Consider the following 5,919-nt stretch of genomic DNA (forward strand, 5'->3'; position numbering starts at 1 on the left):
GACCAAGATGGGAATTTATTAGTGGCATGGACAAAAATAAAATGTACGTACCCGTCGGGTCCATACCAGGCTGTCGTGGGATCACGGAACGCGCTCGCGTTGATGCCATTGTCGGCGCTGATGATTGGGTTGTAATCGGGCTTGACCCAGTGGCGGAGGTACGGGTCGGAGAGGTTGGCCGGGTACGCGACGTTCTGCACCTGGTTCTTGTGGGGGTCGATGCCAGTGTACATGATGACGGGGACACCGTTGGGCAGCAGTGTGGCGGAGCCCGACCAGCAGCCGTTGACGTCGAAGGGTCTGGTCGGGTAGATGGCGGGCTCCAGCGCCGCCCAGTGGATGAGGTCGGTGGAGACGGAGTGCGCCCAGATGATGTTCCCCCACACGGCGCCCTTAGGGTTGTACTGGTAGAAGAGGTGGTACAGGCCCTTGTAGTACATTGGCCCTGCATCCATCCGCATGTACGTACATTTAGATATTGGGTGCACAGTGGCATGCAAACTTTTGAACGAATCTTCACGTAAGATCTCACAAACATAACATCGACCGAGACTCGGTTAAGTCTTAGTCTTGGTTAAATCTTCCCGTGCAAATAAATATCCACAGTATACACGTACGTACCATTTGGATCTGATTGGTTGTTGCGTCGTCATGCATGGGAAGTAGGTCGATGCCATGCAGACAAAGGCGACGAGGAATGAGCAATGGGCCGTTGAAGAAGGAGATGATCCACAAACATGGAAAGAAAATACGCGCGTACCATTGATCCAGTGCTTGGGGGGCTGGAAGTGGTAGCCGGTACGCAGCTCCGTGGCGACCTTCTTGGCCTCCAGCGACTGGAGCTCCGGGTAGACGACGTGCGACGCCTGCACCACCGTCGCCGCCGCCCAGCACAGCAGTGACCCGATCACTAGCGCCGCCGGTGCCGTCCCCATTCCCTCCCCTCTTTGAGCACCCACCACCCGTACGTACCAGATCACTAGCTCGATCGACGATAGAGACGGAGGAGATGAGTGAGTGAGCAATGCGGTGTGTGGTCCGTACGCTTGTATGCAGGGGTATTTATAGTCGAATTTGGATAAGCAGTACACATGGGATGGACTGAGGAGGCACTGAGATCCTAGGATGGATTCCACGTGGTGGCCGTGCTGTATGTATTGACAGTCAAAGATTTGGATAAGAACGCACGCATGGAATGGAGCGAGCTCCTATGCCGCCGGTAGGGTGGACAGCCCGCGCGCTTGGATAGGCCACGGCCGGGGCTCTCCTCTCCTCTCCTAGATGAACCAGCCAGCGGTACGATTTGACCGTACGTGTCACCACGCCCGGATGCATGCATGTATATCCGCTGGTCCACGGCGAACGTCGCCGTGCGCCGCCGACCGAGCTCGCCGCGGCGTGCTGCTGCTTTGGATACGGTGACCTCGGAGCCGCCGTAGGTGGATAGGTACACGATGTTTCAAGGGTTAACTTAACTCCGCACGTGCCCCTCCGGCCGTTTCATAAATTTCCTACGTGTAGTAGTACTAACTTAGAACTTGCTTGAGTTTGTAAAACGCCATCAAACTATATATCCTAGCTACATGCTCGATCTGTGGTGTTGAAGATGAATGTGCTTGATTGGTTTGGTTTCGTGGTAAAAACAAAGAACTCGAATTAATACATGTGCTAGCATCAATTTTATCATAATTCTTTGACAAAACGTCGAAAAAGGATACTTTAGTCAGCCAACTCTTGATGGCTTCAATTTTGTCCTCATCCACTTCAACTCCCTGCGAAGTTTTCCGAAAAAAAGAAAAGAACTCTATGTGAAGTCACAATATAGCCACGGAAACGCTACTTGACCAATGCAAAATTTGGAAAAAAAATTAAGAGAAAGAATAGTTGCACCCCTGGGGCTACTCGGGTGGCGACTAGTCCGGTCGCCTCCACACCTCTCCCTTCCTTTGCCCACCTCGTCGCCGCTTGAGAGGGTTGCTAGGCTCGCCCCTGAGGCTCCCGAGGGCGGCGGCGGTGGGGCCTCCTCTGAGTGTTGCTTGTGACTGCATGGGTGGCGCGCTCGTGTTGCCTATCTGGTGCGGTAGAGTTCGTTCCTGGTGACGGGGTGGCCGACCCGGTGAACATCGACGGTTGGGCAGTGTTTGGGCTTCAAATAGCACAGATCTAGGGCATGAAAGCTCTGGGATGCCTCGTCTAAGTGTGTGCATGGTCAGGCAGGAGAGCTGGGTGGCTTCAACTAGCGTCCGACCACCCATTGTCGACGGCGGTCGCAGTCCTCCGGTCCTGTCTGGGGTGGCTCTGGATGCTTCTTCCCCCTACTTGTCCTGATCAGCGGTTGTTCGCCTCAAATCCGCCAGGTTTCCCTATTCAGCTTGTTTGCCTCCTTCCTTCAGATCTGGATTTCCTCTGGGACAAGCCGGCCTTTAGTGGCATCGTCTTGGGTGGTGGGTTGCTGGTGATTCAGTGCCCCTAGGTTGGGAGGTGGCCACAAATGTTGGGACCGCGTCACTGTTATCATGGTCACCATTTGTTGGATCCGGTGTTAATTTTGGATGGAACTGGTTTTTTTTTTGCTTTAACTGCACTGGGAGGTTTTGTTGCTTAGATTTTGCGTTGCAACACGGTAGTGCTAGTGGACGATGGCAGCAGCCGGAGCCGATGACATTTTGGGGGATGCTACAACCATGGTGTTCGTGCGCTGGAACCGGCCGGGGTTAGAGACACAATGTCAGCCATGCTACAATCCCGACAGTCGTGAGAGCGCGGGGGAAGGCAAGCAACAATGCGCTGGTCTTGCCGGATGTGAATAGTGTCAATGTTGCTTTTGTAATTTCATATGTGAATAGTGTCAATGTTGCTTTTGTCTTTTTACACTACTAGTAAGCATGCACGTGCAACACACGTCTCAAACGTAAACCAGGTAAGACTCACATAATATAAAAAATAAATGTTTTTAAAAATATAAATCAAATGGATACACAATGTTTGATGTCGCTCAAATTGTATTTTCAAAAGTGAGATAAAATAGTGGTTATGTTGCTGCATAGAGTAATCGCAGGAAAATATTCTCATTTAAATAAAATCAGCAATTATTTATTAATGCAGTAATATAGGCTTGTAGTGTAGTCTTCTCTTCGAGTGTAGCCAGGAAAAAAAAGTATAAACTGCCTTACAGTGCAATTATATTGTTCAAGATGCGGCTTAATTCACGAATCTTATTTTATTCTACTAATCTGCATAGAAAAATATATACTTGTACTAATTTGGATCAAATTATATATATATTTTGGTTGTGTGGATTGCCAAAGTTATATAGCTACCTACTATGGATAATAGGAAATAGAAGATGATATGTGACTACAACGATCTCTATATAAAATAAAGATGATTTACAAGAACTAATTGAAATGTAAAAGGGCTAAAAGAAATCCAATAATTATCATTATAGAAAGTATTTATCCAGTTTTGTATGTGTTTATGCGTTGGCAACCATGCTAACTTACAATGCTGTGAGACGCTGGGTACGTACAGAAACTGAAATGAGTTATGAAGAAAAATAAAGATGGAACGAACAATATTTCAGAGTATTTGTCAAGCTTAACCTTATCAAGCTTTCAGGTCAGCTTCTAAACTAAGATAATCCCAAATCTATAATTCTAAATTGCTTGAAGCCCCACGATTCTTATTTAATATGTAATGCATGTGTAACCACTGAACAGACACTTTATGAGAGATAGTGAATTCAAATTTCTCAACCAGGCAAACTTATGCATGTAGTCAAATTCTAATCTTGGTCTAAATAGGAATCGCATTGTAAGTATACAGGTCTAAACAAACACAGTCTTACAATCAGTCCCATTCTTCCTATATCTACTCCCTTCATTCCAAAATATAAGTCTTTTTAGATATACCAATACGGACTATATACAAATATATATAGACAGATTTTAGAATGTAGATTCACTCATTTTACTCTGTATGTAGTTCACATTGAAATCTCTAGAAAGACTTATATTTTGAAACGGAGGGAGTATATATGAGAATGATTTTCATGCTCCAGATCACATGTATTTCCCAAAGGAATTATCAAATGATTAATTAAACTCTGGAATAGCAATTTCTTCATGTCCCAATATTTTATTTCTAGAATGCATCAGAGGAAGATTGGTTGATAGATGAAATTGCAGATCAAAAATTCCTGACCCACCTCCAAGTGCCAAAAGTGCAGTATTAGTCGTGCAAATTGCAGAATACCCCCAAATCGAATTAAAGGTTCACCTGATTGATTTGTGATAGACCTTCTATGCCCTCGATTTTGCACGTAGGAAGAACTGCAGGAGGTCCTCGACGACCCAGTAGGACGACGACAGGAACGACAATGACGACACCTCCTACGCCACGGCCGAGACCGGTGCCACCCTAGGGACGATGGCAGTTGGCGGCTTGGACTTGGAGGATGTCAGTGGTGGGTTGTTGTCGGCGTGGGTGTTTTGAACGGAGTGAAGTCGATGCGGATGTCGATGGTTGCCGGAGAGCATGCCCTGGACGTGGATGGAGTTGTCGCAGTAGTGGCAGAAGAGCGCCTGGCCTCCAGGCAGAAGACGATGGCGGCGACAACACGTGTGTTCCCGGAGGAAGACGAAGCTCCTCGCGCTTCCCCCATCGTGGTTAGCGTGCATGATGGCGGCAGGCGGCTCGCGATTAGCTTCCTAATAGGATGGATGCGCCCGAGATAAGTTTTTTAATAGGATGGATTTGTCTGAGATTAGTTTCCGAATAGGATGGATGCACTCTGATTTAGTTTCCTAGAATAGGATGCATCCATAATTATTAGTTTCCTAATTGCCCAGGCGTGGAGTTTCATATATTCCTCCACGGTGGAGTACGGTCAGTCAACGTAAATTGCTAAGTGTACACCGAAAATGGTTTAGATTAATAAGGCTAATCGTTAGATTGATTTTAGTGGGCCTAATCGTGCGGTGGTATTGGATCTGTCTACGCTTTGTGGGGTGTGCTTAAAGAAGTTCTTGTTTGATTGTTTAATAGTAGTATAGCTTCATGCTAGATTTTACATTTTTGTTTTTCAATGTGCATTTCAAGTTTGGACCTGAAATTTTCAGGGGTTGTAGTCACTTCCTTGTGAACATTCACATTTTAAAAAAATTGAAACATTTAAAAATGTTTGTTGGCATTGAAGCATCGGGAGTACCCTAGTCCGGGAGCACCGACGATACTTTCCCCTGGTTCCCTGGCTGCTTCATACGCGTGTCTCTCGGCCGAAGGCATTGGCAGAAGATTCATGCCCGGAAGTACGGGGCCAAGCAAGCAATCCGTGATTGAGCTCAGCGCGCGGCACTCCTCGACGCCACGCAGGTAGCAAGGGAAGCTGGCGGACGCAGGCGGCCGGCTGCCCGGTGGAATCGGATATGCGGCGTGGGATTGTGAAAAAATTGCTCCGGTGTGCGGCATCGTCGTGGCGAAGGACTAGGGAGTCATGCGACGCACATGATAGACGTATTCATGTGCGTATGCATTTAAGTCAGCCCAAGAATACTTCAGTCAGCCAACTCTTGATGGCTCCAATTTTGGCCTCATCCACTTGTAGATCAAAACACGGCCAAGGAATGATACTCGTTCGATGCAAAATGTGCAGATTTCGAGGTTACCAAAAATATATGCATCTCTCAAATCCTTAGAGCATGGTTAATAGTATAGCCAGCTGCTGGCTATAAGCCAGTGCCATGTCATCTACAGCCCATCTTATAGTCAACATGTACAATAATAGATCAAAAGAGTGTACTACTTTTTTATTATGTGGCCCACCTTTCATTCTCACAAAGTGCCTAGGAGCACGTGCTAGAGCTGGCTCTTCACGAAGAGCCCGCTTATCTTCTCTCTCCTCTTCTATTTCCTCCAACT

At 47.0% G+C, this 5,919-nt stretch overlaps 1 pseudogene; it reads right to left on the reverse strand.

Annotated features, from left to right (window-relative positions):
* The window catches only part of LOC119274421, a 2,669-nt pseudogene extending 1,734 nt beyond the window's left edge, over positions 1 to 935 (reverse strand).
* Positions 936 to 5,919: the final 4,984 nt, after the last annotated feature.

Source organism: Triticum dicoccoides, chromosome 3B (assembly GCF_002162155.2).
Source record: "Triticum dicoccoides isolate Atlit2015 ecotype Zavitan chromosome 3B, WEW_v2.0, whole genome shotgun sequence".
NCBI lineage: Eukaryota > Viridiplantae > Streptophyta > Magnoliopsida > Poales > Poaceae > Triticum > Triticum dicoccoides.